At 36.6% G+C, this 22,245-nt stretch overlaps 1 long non-coding RNA gene and 1 pseudogene across 3 annotated transcripts; both read left to right on the plus strand.

Annotated features, from left to right (window-relative positions):
- Positions 1-1,844: 1,844 nt before the first annotated feature.
- On the plus strand, positions 1,845-21,096 carry LOC102146080 (uncharacterized). 3 transcript variants are annotated; one of them, XR_012416256.1, is made up of 6 exons: positions 1,845-1,964; positions 5,787-5,845; positions 5,978-6,186; positions 6,484-7,927; positions 10,168-10,207; positions 20,958-21,096. It is a non-coding gene; the product is annotated as an uncharacterized lncRNA (long non-coding RNA). The 3 variants fall into 3 exon arrangements; XR_012416255.1 differs by lacking the exon at positions 20,958-21,096 and adding an exon at positions 15,986-16,702; XR_012416257.1 differs by lacking the exons at positions 1,845-1,964; positions 20,958-21,096 and adding exons at positions 2,503-5,679; positions 15,986-16,702.
- Positions 19,318-19,982, plus strand: LOC141407381 (large ribosomal subunit protein eL21-like; annotated as a pseudogene).
- Positions 21,097-22,245: the final 1,149 nt, after the last annotated feature.

Below are 22,245 nucleotides of genomic sequence, written 5' to 3' on the forward strand. Positions count from 1 at the left end.
TAAATTAAATTTAGAAATGTATGTACAGTATATATTACTGTGTTTAGAATTTAGGAGGTATCAGCCAGGCATGATAGCTCATAGCTCATACCTGTAATCCCAGCACTTTGGGAGGCAGAGACAGGTGGATCATCTGAGGTCAGGAGTTTGAGACCAGCTTGGCTGACTTGGTGAAACCCCATCTCTACTAAAAAAAAAAATACAAAACATTAACCGGCCGTGGTGGTGCATGCCTGTAATTCCACCTACTCAGGAGGCTGAGGCAGGAGAATTGCTTGAACCTGGGAGGCAGAGGTTGCAGTGAGCCGAGATCGCGCCACTGCACTCCAGCCTAGGCAACAAGAGTGAAACTTCGTCTGAAAAAAAAAAAAGAGTTTAGGAAAATCAAAATTACCATGTTTAGATAAAGATACATGAATAGATAGGTAGATACCTAGACAGTCAAAGATATTGGTAGCATAGCAAAATTTAATGTCATGAAAAAAGCAATTCATAAGCATTTAGAAAAGGAAGGTGAGTATGGCAAAGTTTCTAGAAGAAATGAGGAGCTATAGAAATGAGAAGAAATTGAATAAACAAGTAAAGATGACTTGACTTTCCAGGGGAGGTTGCCATTCTGACAGAGCCACAGAGCTTCTTATCACTCAAAAATTAAAAAAAAAAAAACAAGAAATACTATAAATCTATATTGAAGCCAGGGAATTAACAGAAATAAAGCAAAATTTAGCAACCTGTAATTTTATCCTCCTTCTCGAGAAGGATCTCAAATTCATGAATAGAGCTAACTGCCCAATTTATGTAGCAACTAAAAACCCTGATTATATCTTGGTTTAGTCAGGATTAATCGCTTCGATCAAGATTTAATCAATATAATTAAATAATATATTTAATCAATATAATCAAGATATAATCAATCGGGTTTGGCTGTGTCCCCACCCAAGTCTCATTTTGAATTGTACTTCTCATAATCCCCACATGTCATGGAGGGACCCAGTGAGAGGTAATTGGATCTTGAGGGCAGTTTCCCCCTTGTTATTCTAGTGATAGTGAGTTCTCACGGATCTGATGGTTTTATAAGGGGCTCCTTCCTTTGCTTGGTTCTCATTCTTTCTGCTGTCACCATGTGAAGAAGGACATGTTTGCTTCCTCTTCTACCATGATTTTAAGTTTCCTGAGACCTCCCCAGTCATGCTGAACTGTGAATCAATCAAACCTCTTTCCTTTATAAATTACCATGTCTTCATTAGCAGCATGAGAATAGACTAATACATGTCTCCAGCCACAATTCATGACAAAAGCTCTATGTGTCATTTTTCCAGTTTACACTGGAAAAATAAAGCAAGATGTCCACATTCTCTAAGGTTAGCCATTATTATCAAGACAAAGTGATTTTACAGCTCAAAAATGATGACTTTAACGGTTTATAGTTAAAGGTAATATATGAGGCATCAAAGAAGAGAAAAATAAAATAATTTAGCTCCTGGCCTGAATTTCTTCTTAGTATTTTTATGAGGTTAAAGAGATTAGAGAAAGACCAGGGAAGAATAACCTACAACTGAAAGCCCTTGATAGATTTACTGGTGGGATAGGGAAAGGGTGAACCTAGAAAAAAGGAAAAAAAAAAAACAGCATGTCTCAATAGAATAGGTAGTGAGCATCTCAGCTAAATGTTCCTGTAATCACTTCTTATTAAAAAGGTAAATCAGATGGGCTTACTGAAGTAAGCAATAAATTCCCTCAAATGCACAAAGATCATAGAATTATGAATAAAAATCTGAGTCAGAGTGTCTATTTTTGTCACACTATCTCTGTGGGAGAACCCAAGAGAGAAAGTGAAACTGGTCATATTCCATCAGCCTCTTAAAACGTTCGCTTAGGGTTTGCTACATACATCCAATGTGGAAATAAAATGCTTCTCAGATTTTATTGATTCTATCAATCTAGGATCGTAAGTATGTAATCAGGTATGTTTCAGGATATTACATTTAAAAATAGCATTCTTATTTTTATTTGTGTAATCTCTTATTTATTAATCGGTTATTTGGGCACTCGACTTGGGCAATAAATAACCTCATGTTTTCTTCTTGAGTTCTGTAAACAGCATAAAAAAGGAAGCAATTTGGCACCTTCATCTAAATATTAACTAAGCACTTCAAAAGTAAAGAGTTTTGTTCAATGCTATCCAGATTATCTGACACAATCCCTCCGTGGATGCAGCATGTATTTTTAAAGCAAAAAAGAACATATAAAATTCAAAATAAGTTATATTAGACTGCTAAAACAATCATCAAGATCATTCACGGATAAATCTCACTTTCACACAAGCCTCAGCATAATGCTCAGAGGTAAGGACTTTCTTAACCTGAATCAAGCCCAACATCATCCCGATTCTCCATTTTACCCCAAACACCAAAAACTTGGTAGGAAATGGATTATAAAAATGAAAGTATACGTTTATATTGCTGTCTTAGCTTGTGATGTGAAAGAGAGCTTCTTGAACTTGTTTACAGGTCTGGATAAAAAGAAAAATTTGTCACAAATCCCCAGTGTTTACTTATGTTGCCTTTCATGATAATATTACTTACACTTTCCTTGTATAAAAAGTTACATGTATTTAACAAACATTTTCAGAAAGGCCTCTTACTCCATACTAGAGACTGTGATCCAGGCATTAGATATGCCAAAAATAATAATAATAATAATAATAATAATACTAAGTAAAAATTTTGTTTCTAGCTTTTATAAATATGTTACTTAGGAATTGCATACAGTTACTCATAACCGGTATACATACACAGGCAAGCAGCCCCAGGCTGGTATGGTGGCTTCTGAAGCCACCAAGGACTCAGACTTCTTTGATCTTTTCCCTTCATGATCTTTAATCCTCAAGGTCACAATCTGGCTGCTGGAGCTCTGAAGGGGATTTTGTCAGAAAGAACACCCTTCCCCACCCCACATTCAAGGAACTTTCTTCTCTACCTCCCACAACTACAAAGAACACTGGAGAGAACTTAGAAACAGGGCCACACCTAACCACAAGGAAACCTGAGGATTTTCATTAAAAAGGGGAAGACGAATAAGAGTTTCTGCCATAACCAGTATAAAAATAATTAACAGTACAGTGTGATGAGTATGTTAGCGCTGGATTTTCAGGATAAGTTGTATCAGTGGTTGGCTGAGTACAGGAATCCTAGGCAAAATAACTAATGTATGCCTAAAGTATCAAGGAGCCAATTGCATTTAGGGAATGGGAGGAATATTCATGTGGATGAAGGGTAGCATGCTCAGGGAAACTGGTAGGTGAGGTTAAGGTTAGGTATCCTTTTATAGCATAGAGATTAAAGCTCAGACTCTGGATTCAAACTGACTGGATGACCTTGAGAAAGTTAGTTAACTACCTTGTGTCTCATATGTAAAATGGGGACAATTGTACCTGCTTCACTGGGTTGTTATGAGTATTAACTGAGGTAAACTCAGAAGCACCTAGAAAACTTTCTAAAATATAATTGTCCAATAAACAATATCTATTGCTGGTTGTCTATGAATGGCCTGCATGTGTTTGCATAAGGGACACAACAACGTCACTAACTAGGGATTGGGGACCCACCAGGGAGCTTGGCATAATCAGGTTTATTTCTTGGGAAGAATTCTCTCTGGTGTGGTAAGATTTAAGCTGTTGTCAAGGAGATTAATTAGGAGGACGTTTCAACTGAGATGATGAAGTTCTGAACTAAATCAAGAAAATTGTCTACGCTTTAGACTCTTGATAATATTGTCAAATTTCTTGTTGGAATTCTAACAATGTCGACGACCACTGAGAGTACAAGTGATACCTCACAAAAACCTAACACACATGTTCATCTTATTTTAAAAAATTGCAAATTTGTTAAGTGAAAATGATGTTTTATTATTTCTTTAACTTATAATTCTTTTTTAAGGTTGAATTTTTTAACTTTATTAGCTCTGTATTTCCTTCTCATGTTTTTATGTTTATATCCTTCTCCAGTTGTGTTTTAGAAACAATGCTTTCCCTACTGTTTCTATGAACTGTTCATATATACGTGATCTTGGCCATTTGCATGCCCTATTAGTTTCCATGATTAAAGGCTGCATGGAAAAAGGGTCAAAGGAGGACCTCCCTGATTTAATTATAGATTACCAAAAAGAGAGGCAGACAAGGGGAGACAATACTGAGGGGATGTTCTTGCAGAAAAAGCCACGTAAACCTTCCAGCCAAAAGTCAATGACATCTTTAGTAAATTCTACAGAGTTTCTGAATACTTTGAGGAGTATCTTTCCTATGAAGAGACTACGAATACCCACTGAGTCCTGCTTTGAAGTCAGAATCAGCGGGAAGTAAAAACAGACTTTGCTCAAAGGGTAAACCAACCACGAGTTACTCTTGTTAAGATTATTCTCATATATTTTATATAATCGATGTCATTATAAATTGAAAGATTTTTTTCCATTATGATTTCTAAGTGGTTGTTTCTGGCATATAGGAAAGCAATTTTATATCATTTGCAGGGGTTCTTAGAAATCCTGACCTTTTCAGTTGATTGTCTTGAATACTAATGATGATTTTAGTGATTATAATCCTTGATTGTACTAAATTAATAAGAGCGAAGTATTGTTTAACTGTATAAGAATCAAGGACAGAATAGCATTTTATCAGGAATTTATTAGAGTATTATATCAGACCTTAAATATGTTTTTTCTTCTTGAAATATTAATGTGTTGTGTCAACATCTTCATAGCATTTTACTCACAAACTAATTTTATTAAATCAGTAAGTATACAAAATATGTACAGACTGAAAAATCTTATGTGGTGAGGCTGAGAAAGGAGATCAAAAACAGAAATAAAACTTAAAGATCATAAATGGAACCTTAATCAATACGCCCTACCCCGTTCTGGTCTAGTTGAATCTCATCTCCAGAAATAAATGGAAATGAAAATGGAAAACAGCAAAATTTAACAGAAATATGATTTAGCCAAAAAGAATAAGAATATGATATGCTATTATTTTTTAAAGTTAAACCATTTGAAAGAACTGTCTACATTGGTTGTTTAAAAGGAGATTTCTCATTATATATGGTTGTGTGAAAAAAACAAAAACTAAAAAAAGGTAACTAAACAGCACGTGTAATTCTAACCATGTGTTTGTATGTTAACAGGAATTAACCTTTAGAAAAGAGAGTCAGAGGTAATGGCTTTTTTTTCTTTTTGTTTAAACTTTTGACAATAAATATCTATATTTTTGACATCAGAAAAATATTGTTAAAATCTAAACACAATGCCTCTTTCCCGTTTCTATAATAATTCCATATTTCAGAAAGAATTTTTAGTAGATTTAAGATGAAGATAAGTTAAAATATCTACATGAGAATTTCTGATCAGAGAAGCACCACACATTTTGATAAAACATGATTATTATTATTTCACAAATATTACAAAGTAAACCACAAGTTTTGAGAAAATAGGTTTCTCATCGAAGAATCTTCATGTTCTTTATTGTCCTGACTCATACAAAATGTTCACCAGAGTTGCGTTTTTGAATTTTTTGGACAACTTGTTGATAATTCAAGATGGGGCCAAGAAAAATAAAGTCAAATATAGAGAATAACAGAAATTGTGTTTGTGTTCAAAAATTCTGGACAGAGATTATTTGGGTAAAAGGTATGGTTCATCTCTTGCTTCATTTTAAATCTCTTTCTTTACTGAAATCAAATTTCTTTCTGGGATTTTCAAATATCTTATCTCCATATTTTTGTCTTTATGTCCAGCCTGAAGATTTATTTCAGTTTCTCCATTTTCCTAGCAGGAAAATGCTACATGTACTTAAGTAAGTATAAAACTTTACTGATTGATATTCAGCTATAGAAAAATGTCTCCCATTTTATCCAGAATTTTGTGAACCTGAGGTTCAACTTTGGAAACATCCTTATTCTAGTTTCTCTTTTCCTTCCAAATATAGAGCTTCAAGTAATATGGATAATTGAACTCAACACAGAATAATTAAGTAAAAAAGGAAACCTCATTCATTGCATAACTATTTTGTTTCTCTGACTCCTTCCTTTGAATATGTCCTGGATTCAGACACAGAAAGTCAACGATTTCTAGCATTCATTTTAGAATGTTGGTTTGCCCTTGCTGGAAATATCTGTATACCCAACAATTTTGGTGGTAAGTTCATTTTACATTCTGTCACTGCATTTAACAGAAAGTGACTAAGCATTCAAGTCAAGATTTCTGGAAAATAAGACCATAGCATAACTGAAAAATGAACATTTGTTTTACAGGAAATAGTGCACTTGAACCACCCATACTAGCTACAGTATGAGTTAATATGGCACTTTTAGTAAAAGTGAACTTTAAAATACCGTAAAACAATGACACATTATTATTTTGGGTGACTGCAATGGTCAAAGCTTCTTGACTCTACAGGTCATTTTAAATATTTTCTTTTCTTTCTCTCCACAGACATTCAATTCTCTGGAAAAGTTTGTCTAAATTGCTGGAGAACATGTTTTTGGCCCCTTCACTTCATATGAGTACCGCATATTGAGGCCCTCTAGCTGGCGTTTCAGAGCCACAGATATAATGTGACTATATTGACAATTATTCAATCCTGAGAGAGACAAAGACCCAGTGTTCTATCTTTATTATTCAAACGTACTGCCCCTGTTTGGTGAACAGGGATTCATTCACTCCAAATACAAAAGGTCCCTGAACTCATTTAGAACACAAAAACAAATTATAATCACTTTAAGCCAATGGAATTCTGAGTTATCATAAGCTAATGTTTTGAGCTTTTTCTGCATCTTAGAATGCACACATCCTTGTTTAAGATTCAAACCTCTGGACACAATTCTGGTTGACCAGTAGGCTTTTTAGCTGACAAATGACTGGCTGACTTGGAAACCAGTTCTTAAAGCCTCCAGAGAGCCACATGCTGATACTCCTGAGCTCTCAGCTCTTAGATTTTTCACATCATTTTTACAAAAGAAACACCTCAGGTGTACCAAAGCTTTGTGTAATGAAATCTTTCAGAGCAGCCAGAAAAATATAACTCTTCCCCACCTGGATTCAGTTGTGGGTTAGAGCACATTTAATTTCAAGTCAATAGGTTCCCTGCACATCAGCACTTAAGGGATTAAAGACAAGTCTAGTTTTGTTGCCCTAAATGTACTGTTATTGTTATCAATTCGTGCAGCCTTGCAATAAGTTTTCAATAAATCTAAGATTAACTATGATTTTCTTGCCTATAAATAAAATATAATCATCTTAAAAATCAATGAAGGGAAAACCATCATATCCATTAACCTGGCTCAGAATCCCTCCAGGCTCTTGATATGAAACACAGTGCAGTGGATCTTTCATTTTATTGAGCTATATCTCTTTGTATGGCAACCAGCAGGCAAAAGAAAAAATCTAATCTAAAAACCAAAGACTAGGGTTTTTTTGTTGTTGTTGTTCTAAAACCACTGAGGTAAGGACTGAATATTCTTTTCTGCCTGGGGTTAATTTTTTTCCCGCTTTAATTTGCAATCATGCGATAAAAAAATGGGGGGAGGACATTGCCTCAAGTAGCTAGTGGCTTTATTACCATCTCTCCTGCCAGTCTCCACTTTTTATCACTTCCAAATCCTTTGTTTTTAAAGTCACCTGCACAACCCTGCAATGTTAGAAACACCTTCAGTTGTCTTCACCAACTGTCATTTCGTACCATCTGCTGTTAGAATCTCAAAAGCAGTAACGCATGGGGGTCAAGGCCACTTTCTCTCAGGAAACTAAAAAACAACAGAGCCAAGTCATTTAATGTGGGTTTTTTTTCCCCCTGTCAGCTTTACTACACTCTGGAGTGGACATTTTCCTTGCCTTTCAGTTGCGAATGTTCCTCAAAAGACATGAACTTCACAATAAGGTAACCACACAAAAGCAAGGTTTTATAGACAAGCCATTATCTACTAGCAGAAGGGGGCGATTAGTCATCTGCTCCACTTGAAATAGATCCAAAGAATTCAAGCCAGCACTGCAAAGAGAAAAATGCATTTATGTCAGGATTTCAGAAAGGGAGCCATCCTCCCTTAATGTCAGGGGCATCAGCACAGCCTTTCAGAAGGCTGTAAGGAATCTTAGAAGTCAAGCAGCAAGGAGTTGACCTAAGATTCAGTAGCTTGCTTTCTTTTGCACTCCCATACCACTACAACCTGGATGGTCCGCTCTTCTGATCTTTCTTCGGACTAGAGCCAAAAAGGACCACCTTTTGTTTCTGCTTTTGTCAGCTACTAAAAATGGTCAGTTCTGCCAGGTGCAGTGGCTAAGACCTGTCATCCCAGCACTTTGGGAGGCTGAGGCGGGTGGATCAACTGAGGTCAGGAGCACAAGAGCAGCCTTGCCAACATGGTGAAACTGTCTCTATTAAAAGTACAAAATTAGCTGGGCGTGTTGGCAGAAACCTGTAATCCCACCTACTCGGGAGGCTGAGGCAGGAAAATCACTTGAACCTGTGAGATGGAGGTTGCAGTGAACTGAGATTGCGCCATTGCACTCCAGCCTGGGTGACAGAGTGAGACTCCATCTCAAATAAAAAAGAATAATAATAGTAACAAATAAATTAATTAAATAAATAAAATAAAAATGGTCAGTTCAATTAAACTAATTCAACCCCGTACACCAGATAGGCTCTCTAAAGACATAATCTTCTCTTAAAATGAAATTGTTAGTTGTCATCATTTTCCCCTTTTTATATTTTTACAAATCATTACAAATTCACATAAAATTCTTCAATCTGAAAGAGGCCTAGTTTACTGTCAAGGCAGTTCACATACAAGTCTAAGTTTTTCACCCCATAAATAAAATATAATCATCCTAAAAATCAATAGGAGAAAACAATCAGAACCATTAACCTATCTCAAAATCCCTTCAGCCACTTGGATGAAGTACACAGTGCTGAGTCTTTCGTTTTATTGAGCTGTATAATTCTTTGTGTGGCAAATGGCAAGGGGAAAAAAAAATCAAAGACTCAGGTGTTGTGTTCTGAAAATCAGAGCGAAGTGGGAATGAGATAATAGATTTTGACCCTTTGTGATTATAGAAATAAACAGATATTGGAAACCCCAGAAACAATGGTTTTAAGCAACTGGAAAGAGGTTAGCTTGGTTTAGCTTCTCCCTTTGAAAATGCTTCCTCATGAGCAATTTATAAACCTGGGCATCAATTTTGAAAATTGTTAGGAAATTTTCTTTAAGATTTAAGGGGAAAAAAAAGAAGGGGTAGAGGAAAAAAGATTGATTTCAAAAGTAGAAGTGTGAGTCAAGTGCACTAAAAAGACAAGGCTGATTTAAGATAGGCCCTGCACAGTGGTGCACACCTGTAGTCCCAGTTATTCTGGAGGCTGAGGCAGGAGAATCGCTTGTGCCCAGGAGTTTGAAACCAGCCTAGGCAACATAGCAAGACCCTGTCTCAAAAAAAGAAAAGAAAAGAAAAAAGACTGATTTAGTCTTAAGTTTCAAGTTGTAATATACGAACCGAAATGAAGATACTCATATGAAGCTGGTTGCTATTTACCACTGCTCAGTGGTCACTTCTTAATTCTCTTCTTTGCCACAGAAATTTGTTTTGTAAAGTTCGATAATGAGGAAAATTTACAACCTATAACTGGACTTTTTAAACATAATTTCAACTCTTATTTTAGATTCAGGGGTACATGTGTGGGTTTATTACCTGGGTATATTGTGGGATGCTAAGGTTTGGGGTACGATGATCCCAGTACCCAAGTCCTGAGCATAGTACCCAATAGTTAGTTTTTTAACCCTTGCTCCCCTTGCTCCCCTTGCTCCCTACCCACTGTAGTAATCCCCAGAGTCTATTGCTGCCTTCATTATGTCCATGAGTACCCATTGGTTAGCTCCTACTTATGAGTGAGAACATGCAGTATTTGATTTTCTGTTCCTGCGTTAATTCGCTTGGGATGATGGCCTCCAATTGCATCCATGTTGCTGCAAAGGACATGATTTCATTCTTTTTTATTGCTACATAGTGTTCCATGTACCAAATGTTCTTTACCCATTCACCACTGATGGGCACCTAGGTTGATTCCATGTCTTTGCTATTGTGAATAACACTGCAATGAACATAAGAGAACATGTGTTTTTTTGGCAGAATGATCATGACTGGACTTTGAACATCTAACTTCATTAATGTAAGTAAAGTCTTATAATACATTATATCTCAGATACATTCTTTAAAAAAATAGCCCTCCTGTTCTTCCTTATACTCCCCTGCCCCTTTTAAAAAAATGGAATACCTCTTCACTCAACACAAGGATAAAGTAAATAATTTTCCAGTGGTTTATCTAATGAGCCATGAATATGTTAAAAACATAAATAAGGACATCCTTATAATAGCCATACAAAAACAGTCAACTCTTCATGGGATGAGAAAAGGAGCAGTTTGGTAATTAGTCACTATAAAATTGAAAGAGAGTTTTTGGTAGGATTTTGAGAAAAAAAAACTCACATTTTTAATATCTGGGTAACACTAAGTTTAAATGGTCATTTTGCTATATATCTCTAACACCCAGTTTAATAACTAAACATTTGGAGAAAGAAAACTATATATGGCTTCCTCAGTGAGAAGATATTAAAGAAATAACAGAATCTAACGTAATAACAGAATCTAAAATCCAAATGCTATTTTCCATAACTAAATACAAAAGAATAACATTTTTTGATCACTTCTAATTTTAAAGTTTTAAATTACATCCTATGCCAAACAATTAAAAGTACTAAGCAAAAGAGAAGGAGAGATATTATTCTTTACTAGCACTTAGCATATGGCCAGATATTTAGCCCATTTGCATTTATAGGAATGATGGATTTTTTCTTTTAATCTCATTTTATGTTTAATATTTATTATAAATTATTGTTGTTTCTTCTATTCCCTTTTCATAAGTTTTGCTGGCATTACTTTCTGTTTATCTTCCCCCTTTCCCTTCCTCTCCAGGTAATCTGGAAATTAAATTGTGCTTATTGATTTCACTAGTGATTCCTAATAATGATAATTTTAAAATATACTTGATTAATATATCAACATTAGTTAATAACTGTCGTGCTTACTTGTTCACTGCTTCCTCACCTTTTATCTCTACCACTGAAAGAAACTATTAAAGTCTCTTATTCCCCAATTCTCCATTTCCCCCACTGAGAAGGGGCTTTTACAATGCTTCTTCTTGCCACAGAATTTTGCTTAGGTAGGCTATAAGTTTTAATTTTAAGTTATTATTATATTATCTCTTCTGGAGTTTCTCTATGGTTGAATTAATTCTTACTTTATGTAATAAATTCCCAGTTAATTTTTAACCACCTACTAAGTCTTAATTATTGCAAGATTTGTTACCACTTTTCCTCTTTTCTTTATTTCCCGTTATCATCAAATAATCTGATTCCATTAACAAAAATTGGAAGGCTTCCTCAAAATCTTTACTTAAATAGGTGACTGAGTGGTCTATATTCCGATGCCTTGACTTTCTCTTACCCTGACAGATAAATATCTTAGATAGGTAAAGAATCTCTGCTTAGCAGTTCTTTTTTTTTCTGTTTTCTTTAAAATTTATGATCTTCTCTTTATAAAACAAATTAAGAATGTTTATAACAGACTGATTCTCTTTTCTTCACAATTTATTCTTAAAATTTCGCAAGGATATATTTAGTTGTAAGTTTGTTTTCATTAATACTCTTTGGAACTAAAGGAATCCTTTCAATTTAAATATTGAAGTTTTTCTTCAGCTCAGGAGATTTTCCTCAATTATTTGTGGAATTATTTTGCATTAGTCATATTTTTGCTGTAAAGATGCTGCCTAACCTATAAAATCTTACTGACTTACAACAACCCGGTTCAAGTCTGTAAGCTGGCTACAGATCAGCTGGTCTTGACCTGTAGTAGGCAGTGCCTTTGGGAAGTAATTAGGTTTAGATGAGGTCATGAGGTTAGAGCCGCCATGATGAGACGGATGACTGCCCTTGTAAGAGAAGAAAGAGATACCAGAACTGCTTCTCTCCACCAACGGAGGATAGAGAAAGAAGGCAACTCTCTGTAAACACGGAAGACTGCCTTCGGCAAGAACCAAATCTGAACCTTGATCTTGGACTTCTGAGCCTCCAGATCCGTGAGATGTGTCTATTTGTTTAAGCCACCTAGTCATGTATTTTGTCATAGCAGCCAAAGTTGACCATGACAATTCTGAAAAATCCTTTTTCTATTCTAAATGTATCTCCTTGAGAGCCATTAGTTTTTTCTTTAATTTCTCTCCATCTTTTTCATTAGTTCTAATTTGGTAGTACTCTTTCTATTCTAGGTTTTTTGATGTGGTCTTCTCCATCATGTGACTTAGTCTTGAAAAATTAGTTATGCTTTATCTGTGTCTATACAGGGCTGTGTCTTCTTTCATTGTTACTATAGGTCAGGCTGTTTGTCTCTCTCACAGAGAGTTAATCTGACTAGTTCTAGTAGGACAGAAGTTTCTCTTTTTGTGGACTAGCAGCATAAACTGGTAAAATGTCATCCTTCCGCTGACACTTGGAAGAGTGCCCTCTACTCTCAGGGGCATCTTCATCATCTGTTGTTGCTGTTTTTTTTTTTTTTTTAGACGGAGTCTCGCTCTGTGGCCCAGGCTGGAGTATAGTGGCGCTATCTTGGCTCACTGCAAGCTCCGCCTCCTGGGTTCAGGCCATTCTCCTGCCTCAGCCTCCTGAGTAGCTGGGACTACAGGCGCCCGCCACCAGTCCCAGCTAATTTTGGTTTTCTTTTTTTTGTATTTTTAGTAGAGACAGGGTTTCACCATTGAGCCTGGATGGTCTCGATCTCCTGACCTCGTGATCCACACTCCTCAGCCTCCCAGAGTGCTGGGATTACTGGCATAAGCCACCGCGCGGGTCTAGCCGCAAGACCTAGAAATGCTTCAGCATACTGCTGTGGTCCTCTTTCAAAGGTCCGAAGTTAACAGATCTAGGAGCTTTTCCACGTCGAACACAGTAAGCCAACAGATGTGCCCTTTGCCAGACACATTGAAGTCTAGGATCTTCCCCTAAATCCTGAACAAAGGCAAGCCTTCAACTTTTACACTGGTCCCTAAGTTTTTTCTTAATGATATCATGAAGCCTCACCGATATGGTAGCCATTCGCTATGCATGATCATCAAGCACCTGAAATATAGCTAGACTGGCATGAGATGTCTTATAACTGTAAAATACACACCAAATTTTAAAGGAATAGTACAAAAACAGTAAACTATCTTCTTAATGTTTTCATATTGAGTATGTGCTAAAATATTTTTGACATATTAAGCTAAGTAAATTATTTTTAAAATTATGTACATATTGAATTACTGAGATTAATGTTCATTCCTTATTTTTACCTTTTTTTTTTTTGAGACAGAGTCTCGCTCTGCTGCCCAGGCTGGAGTGAAGTGGCATGATCTCGGCTCACTGCAACTTCTGCCTCCCGGGTTCAAGCAATTCTTCTGCCTCAGCCTCCCTAGTAGCTGGGACTACAAGCGCACATGGCCACGCACTGCTAATTTTTGGATTTTAGTAGAAATGGAGTTTCACTGTGTTGCCCAGGCTGGTCTTAAACTCCTGAGCTCAGGCAATCCACCCACCTCAGCCTCCCAAAGTGCTAGGATTACAGGCGTGAGCCACTGTGCCTGGCCTATTTTGACCTGTTTTAATGTGGTACTGTAAAATTAAAAATTATATAGACTGCAGCGCAGCTCACATTATCCTTGTTTTTGCCACAGAGATTGAGGCCCTGTCTTGCTCAGCTTCCCCTAAGAGGAGAATAGTTCAGTCTATCCTTCAGACTTCACTGATGTAAGGGGAAAAGGATGGAAAAGAAGTTGGGAAGTGTACTTAGACCGCCTTCATCCAAATGGCCTTGTCTTAAATGAGAATAAATTTTATTTTTATTCATGAGCTTTATTCTTACAACCATTTATGATTTTTATTTTCTCAAATTGGCATTTTGCCTTCAAAAACAGAAATAATTCCTAGGAAAATAATACAAATTAAGAAATTCAGCTTTCAAAAATTTTTGTAATTTAAGGATAGTGAGTAAAATATATTCAATATTCAAATACACTTAAAGTAATAACAAAGGGCTTAAAATTTTCAGAACATCCAACTTCTGCTTTCACAGACTTATAAAGGCATTTAACATTTCTGCAACTTATATGGTGAAATCTATGTCCAGTTGTGGTTTCAGGTATACTCTTAATAACTTGAGTGTTTGAGTAGTTCACACTAGACCAGAGAATTGTCAAATTTTAGAAGACTGAATAATAGGCATCACAGTTTTGAGGGACTGAAATCATCAACAAATGAATGTAAAATAACTGAGGGACTTGGGTTTCATTTAGTTTCTCATCACTTCACTCTTCCTAATTTACAGTACTTCTCAAATAAGAAAATTAGAGTTTCGCACGAATTATACAGTAAGCTTTGAGCAGTTAGTGTTTACAAAACTCAATCATCTCTAAGGTTCTAGTGATTACACATCACGGAAAACTCACAACAATACTTACTGGTTAAGCACACAAACTACTGAAGCAGAGGAAATGTATTACCGTATTTCCCTGCCACACCCTGTTTGGCTAGCACTTGCAGTCTTGGTGGAATGTATTACCGTATTTCCCTGCCACACCCTGTTTGGCTAGCGCTTGCAGTCTTGGTGGTATCTTCCAACTTTAGGGATTTCTTCCCCTCTCATTCTTCAAGGTTCCCCCTTAGCTTTACCTGTCCTGAAAGGACACCGTCTCCTAAAATGTACCCTTTCTATAGTCTTCCCTAAAGTTTAGTATGCTTTCCCCCTCCAACAAACTCATTTCTGTTGTCTAAGTTAATAGGTTGGGAAATATCAGAATTCAGTGGTGACTCTTCTGTCACTATTGTGAAAATTTAAATATCTTTGACTTATGTGACATACTGTATAGGAAACACCTGTAATTTGAGGCAACTATATTATTTTGTAGCACTGTCAAGAGTTAGCCTAGACATGAACTAAAAGTTTAAAGACTTCCTATCTAAATTAATGTTTTCATTAAAAAATTAAAGCAGTGACTATAAACAATAGTCAACTCAAAGGAAGTTGACTTGGGGAAATTTAAAATAATAAGCACTTTAGAGAAATCCATATGTCTAACACACTGGTAAGCACATTCTCTTTTACTCATTTGGGTAGTTAGCAGACTGCAAAATCTGAAACTGCTACGTCAGAGAGTTACCAGAGCTCTCTTTAACTCACAACCCAGTTAGAGGGAAGGCTGAAGTTTTACCTCTTAAGCTAACAAGATCTTGATACGAGGCAGCATCTGTTTCTCTCTAGCCTTCAGTCTCCTTACTGACCATTCACTGGTCGTTCAATCTAATGACTCCAAGTTCTTCCTATAGTTGAAAATGTGAGGAAGCTTTCAGCATTCTTCTCTTGTTGCTGGATGTTCTATTTTACTGAATGCTCCAATTTGGGCTTCAAATCCTAACTCAGCAATTTGCCAGCTATGTGGCATTGGGCAAGCTACTTACTGTCTCTGTGCTTCAGTTTCCTCATCATCATAATAGTGAGGATAATAAACCCTATGGCAGATTGCTCTGAGAACTGAAGGAGTGTGTGAATCGTGAAGAACACTGCCTGGCAACCAAATAAGTATGCAGCGAAAGCTAGCTCACGGGATGCCCTGTTTCAGAGATCACTGCTTCTCAATGTTGGAGGCATATTAGAAGCAAACACTGATGCCTGGGCCCCTACCCAAATTAATACAATTAGAATATTTGGATGTGGGCCCCAGGTTTATGTATGGTAAGATTCTAGGGCCAGAACATCCTCAAAAATAATAATAATATGTATGTATTTATTTATTTATTGAGTGTTTACTATGAGCCAAGCTGTGTCTCGGAGGGCTTTCTTTATGTGTTCTCCCCTGAGCCAGGCTCCAGAGAGGATAACAACACCCACAAGCCATATTTGAGATGTGAGCCTGAGCGTCCAGTCCACCTTTGTAGAACTTTCCCAGCCACCACAAGCACTGACTGGAAGGTTGAAACTGAGAGTTTGGGAGGAAGGAGGAAGGCACCAGTCACTGAATGAGGAAGGACCAGCCTCTTCCTTGATTTCTTTTCCTACACTGCCCACACTTGCCCCTTTTCCATCCTGGATACATTTATAACATAAATTATATACTTCAGCTTTATAAAATATATGTAAAAGCCCAAAAGAGTTACTCCCACTGTTAGTCTTTGCATAGTTGTTAGTGTGGATGCTTTAGGAAAGAATATTAATTTTAATATTAACCTTAAGACACAACCAAAAAATTAATTTTCAGCAAAAAGTTAACATGTTCTATAATATAGTAGAAAATGTAATCGAATATTCATGATATATTGTCAGTGAAAAAGCAAGATGTAGAACAATGTGAACATTATGATCCTATTTCTGCAAAAAAAAAAATTTCCCACTAATATTATATACAGATGTAATCATGTGTATTCACTCCAAAATATTATCAGCCATGCATAAATATTCTAACTATGCCATTAACATTATTTTTAGTTTCTGTACATAAAATAACTCAAGAATAATTGTTAAGTCTCTAAATAAAGTACGATGCTGAAATGACCTCTTCGTGACATAAAAAGTGCAAAAACAAGGCTATCATCATTTTTTCAAGAGATTCTCAGACAAAAATGTTCATGTTATTTTGCAAGCTTCTTTATTTGCATAAAAGCATGCTTGTCACATTTCTATATTTCATTGAACTTCTATTAAGAATATATAATCCAGATGTTCCTTGATTTCAGAAAGCAATTTTTCTTGAATCTGAGCTTGTTTACATTACAAGAGATTCTTTTTTAAATAAAAGAATCAAAGTAATGTTACTTTAAAGCACAAATCCCTCTGTGAATTTATGATTTTATTAAAAATATAAGTTGCAACTTCTCAGATGTACCCATCATGAAAATATATTAGGTGTCCGCATTATTTGCTTGTAAAATATAGTGACTGGATTTATGTTCAAAAAACTGGGAGGCAGTCACGTCTTCAGTGTCCCAGGAGTGAGCAGCCCACCTGTACATGTTCTGTTGACCAAGGAAAAGAGATGCTATTCCAAGCAATGCGTCTTCCATCATCCCTCAGACTCTCAAAAGTTGTAGCTTCTTATTCATAGTTTTTAGATGACATCCTTAACTGTGGATTCAGTTTCTGAATTTCTCTTTCCTAATGAATTAATGTGGATTTCACTTATTTAAAAATTCTTTATCAAATATGAAAATGGTTGAAATAGAAAATTAAAAGGAATAACATTTTTGTTAATATTTGTGATGTGTTTTGGAAAGCTCACTCCAGTAGGCTTTGTTGGTGATGGGGCAGCAGGGAGATAATTCAAGAGTTTATTAGTCTAGGCCAGACATAAAAGTCTTCAGTCCTGCAACAGCGAAGAAACTTGGAGGGAAAGTGGAGAAATGACAGACAGACATTTTCCCATTCTGCTTCTTTCCTGGCACAGCCTGCCTCCACTGAGGAAGCCTACAAAGCCAGATAGACAAAGAGTCTGAGTGACTGTGAGACCCAGTCCTTACCAAGGAACCTGCGGAGAGGCTGCTGATGGTAGTGGGAGGAAGAGTATCCCTAGGAAAGATTTTCCACCCTCATAGGAAGATTGAAGAATTCGAGAAAGATCCCTATCCTTTTGGCTTCTGGATTTTGTTAAGGAAGACAGTGATCCTTGTTGCTACATTGCTATAATGCTGAAGCAGAAGATCAAAGAAGCTGTAGAAAAGCCATCCCAGAGTTCTAATAGTTTCAACTGCTGAAGTAACCCTGGAAACAACCTAACTCCAGAATCTTTTTTATGCGTAATGACAAGAGTCCTTGATATTTAAGCAGCTTTTACTTGCCGCAGAAAGTATTGTAACCAAAACACAGTGGATGGATTAAAACACGATACTATTCAGTAGGTAGAATCTATAATTCTTGACCATTGACAAATTATAGATGATGAGGAAAAGAAGGAAGTCTAAGACGACTCCCAAGAAACTTAGGTCAAAGGGCTTAGAGTGATATGATTTACTAAATAGAGGAATACAAATACAGAAAGTAGAGAAGGCAGGAGAGAGGAGAACGACCAATAAAGTTTGGGATATTATTGGGATATGTCTGTATTTGAGTTTGTCTGGGACTTTCAGATGACTGTGTAGTAGGTGCTGGGTTATAGTCCTAGAGCTCTGACATTAAATGAATAAAGAGACCAACACGATGGCTCACGCCTGTAATCCCAACACTGTGGGAGGCCCAGGCAGGCGGATCACGAGGTCAGGAGGTTGAGACCATCCCAGCTAACAAGGTGAAATCCCATCCCTACTAAGAATACAAAAATTAGCCAGGCATGGTGGTGTACACCTGTAGTTCCAGCTACTTGGGAGGTTGAGGCAGGAGAATCGCTTGAACCCAGGAGGCAGAGATTGCAATGAGCCAAGATCATGCCACTGCACTTCAGCCTGGGCAACAGAGACTCCATTTCAAAAAAAAAATGAAGATACACAGTAGATAAGAAGGCAAGCTTTGATATTCAGTTGGCTCCTAGACTATTTCTGTATCTAAATTTCTAGCATAGACTTCTTGTTTAATCCAGACTCATATCCCTAAAGGCCTATAGTACAGTCTCTCCTTTAAAATGTCATAGGTACCTTACATTCAACATGACCACACCTAAGCATCTAACTTCCCCCTCACCTACTGATCTCTTTTTATTCCCATATGTAATATATCAGATTATGCCAGTAGTACATATTTTCTGAAAAGGGCAGTGTGCCAGGACAAACCTCTGGGAAAAACGGAGTTTAAAGGCTAGACAAAGGAAGAGGTTCTCGTGAAGAAACCCAGAAGGAACAAGAACAATCAAAATGGACTCAGAAACGTTTAGTTGAAGCCAACAAATAAGAGTTTCACAGGAGAAATGGTCAATAGCGTGAAATGTCATTTAAGAAGCTCAGTGAAATACAAGCTTATAAATCACATTCCAAAAAGGGTCAGCCACTGCCTCAGTCAGAGGCATTCATCCATTAAAGTCATTTTAGAAGAGATAATATTCACAGAAAACCACTTTCTCATATGAAAAACTATAAATGCATTATACAAGCGTGTATTTTGTGTTTTGATAATTAACCGAAGTTAAAAAGATTTGAGAGGATTTTTTAGGAAAATGAGCAGAGTGAAATCAGAGTACAGAATGTCTTTTCTCCAATATCCAACAAAGCAACCAATTACACTTTCTAAAGTGAATGGAGCAACCACCAAGAGTAACTAAATGTAAAGGTGTTCGCCTTTCGGCCAGAACCGCCATCTTCCAGTAATTCGCCAAAATGAGGAACACAAAGGGAAAGAGGAGAGGCACCCGATGTATGTTCTCTAGGCCTTTTAGAAAACATGGAGTTGTTCCTTTGGCCACGTATATGCGAATCTATAAGAAAGGTGATATCGTAGACAAAAAGGAATGCCCCACAAGTGTTACCATGGCAAAACTGGAAGAGTCTACAATGTTCCCCAGCATGCTGCTGGCATTGTTGTAAACAAACAAGTTAAGGGCAAGATTCTTGCCAAGAGAATTAATGTGCGTATTGAGCACATTAAGCACTCTAAGAGCCGAGATGGCTTCCTGAAACGCATGAAGGAAAATGATCAGAAAAAGAAAGAAGCCAAAGAGAAAGGTACCTGGGTTCAACTGATGCGCCAGCCTGCTCCACCCAGAGAAGCACACTTTGTCAGAACCAATGGGAAGGAGCCTGAGCTGCTGGAATCTATTCCCTATGAATTCATGGCATAATAGATGTTAAAAAATAAAATAAAATAAAAGACCTCTGGGCTGAAAAAAAAAATGTAAAGGTGTTCAACCCTTTACTGAAAAGATTTAACAGAAAAGGCAGAGCAAAATACCAAACATTTCCTAGAGGGTTGTTGCCATTCTCAACCCCACTTGTACATCCTGGAGGTAATACCAGAAAAAGAAGGTAAGTCAAGGAAAACCTCACTAACAACTTCAAATTTGAAAAGGAAAAAAATTAGCAAAGGAATCAGTAGGCAACTCTGGGAAACATCTGAGAATTCTCAAGATTAGAAGCTTCCTCCAAAGATTTCAACATCTCAGCAGACACAGTGACCAGGGTCTTAGTATTTGGGGTCTCTTTATTTTGGTCCCTTCAGTCAGAAATCAAAGCAGATGAGCAGGGAAAGTGATTGTAAGCAAACAAAGTTGTTTACCCCCAGCAGTTAAACTTAAAGGACTAAGTAAAACCGATGCCAAAAGAGAAGATACATAAGACAAGATCCTGTGAAGATGAAGGGAGGTGGAGGACCAGGGAGAGTGGCTGGTGGAGCCAAGCCTATGACTGTTCATATATTTTCCTTCTTCTGTCCTGACTGAATACTAGAACTAGAGTCTCACAAGAGACAGCTATAATTCAGGATTAAATTCAGGCTTCAGAGCTCAATGCCCAATAAGGGACACAACCTGAAGCTCCAGATGGTCCTGTATCCCCTTAGTCACCTCCAACCAAAACAGATATACATCCACTGCATGGAGAGAATTCTAGTGCAGGTCATTCAACAAGAGAGGCTCAACCTAATTTTAGCCTTAATACACTCTAACCTTCACCCTGATCACCCTCACCCTCATCCGAATTCTAACAATTTGTAAAATATTAATTCTCTCATTTGTAAAATAAAAATTGTTTTTGGGAAACATTAATTATACCAACTTCCTCCAGGGTCTTGCCTAAGGATCAAATAAGATAACTTATACAAAAATATGAACTATGCAAATGCTAGAGCACTGATACAAAAATTTGTTGTTGTTGTTGTTGTTGTTTTAATTTGTATTTGAAAAATATGTTTATATCTTTTTCTAGGCTAACAAACCTATAAAAGTACAATATGCAGCTGAACTGCCTCCCCCCACAATTATTTCTCTTCACCTCATGAAGGTGTGTCAAAAAATATCTAAATCGACAGTACATTGGATATTCAAGATGCATCTGTGTTTTCACTGAGATTTTTTGGCTTTAAAAACACATTGTCTTATACAATATTGTATTTGCAAATTGGTTTGTTAATAAAGTTTAATTTGACATTATGGGCTTCATCATATTTTAACAAAACTTCAGTGCTGACTTTGCAATTGCTTCATTTTCTGTTAAATATAGCAAACATATAATTTGTCCGGCTTACCTGGAAACAATATTGCCCTCAGCTGTTTGGTAATTGGGTAGATATTTATTGGAACGTCTCATACTCTCTAAGTAAACACTTGATATTACTAGCTATTCATAACTGCAGCTTGGCATGTTCATGAAATTAAACAAAGTAATTAATTTGGTTTCAGGCATAAAACAAGAAAATATGCAGGGCCGTTGGAGCAACATGCACATGTGAAAACTCACAGAATTATTATAATAACAGAGTGTGTGCCCTGCAGTAATAAAGCAATTTTTAAATTATTTTGTCAGAGAAAGACATTTAATTTATCATAAGTAGCCTTAAAGATACAAATTTTAATATTTCTTCCTTTCATTATCAGGCTACTTTCCATATTTATTGACTATGATCATTCTGTTAGTAGGATCCGAAACTTAGCTACTAAATGCAAGAAGCATCATTTTTTTATGTGTGAAAATCTCCTTATTCCACCAGAATAAAACCTCTAATAAGATAGTACCATTCAAAACAACCTGTTATCTAGAGCAAACGTCATGGGAGAAGAACAATGATGAATATAATCAAAGCTGAAGTGAGGGAGAGAAGAAATGAGGGGAAAAAATCCCAACTTCTCTATTCTCTAAACATAACCTGACATAGGCAGCTGGTTTGGTACCTTGGTCAATCTATCAGTAAGAAAAGGACGCCATCATTTGCAATGTGCTTTAAAATCTTTACATGAAAAATACTGCCTAGCATGGATGGACAATGAAGGATTCTAATCAACTTTTGTGTAGTCATTATGAGAAGAGACTTCAAAAAGTTCGTGGGAAATGGAATTAAAAGATAAAAGTAAAATACATAAACTTTTTTTTCAACAGAAGCTCCAAGTTTAAAACACTGTTGTAAGTGATGATACCAGCCATTTGGTTCATCCCTAAAGAACTGAGAGTACTGGGGAATGGCGATCATTAAAAAGTCAGGAAACGAGATGCTAGAGGG

The sequence above is a fragment of the Macaca fascicularis genome, chromosome 7, assembly GCF_037993035.2.
Source record: "Macaca fascicularis isolate 582-1 chromosome 7, T2T-MFA8v1.1".
Classification (NCBI taxonomy): domain Eukaryota; kingdom Metazoa; phylum Chordata; class Mammalia; order Primates; family Cercopithecidae; genus Macaca; species Macaca fascicularis.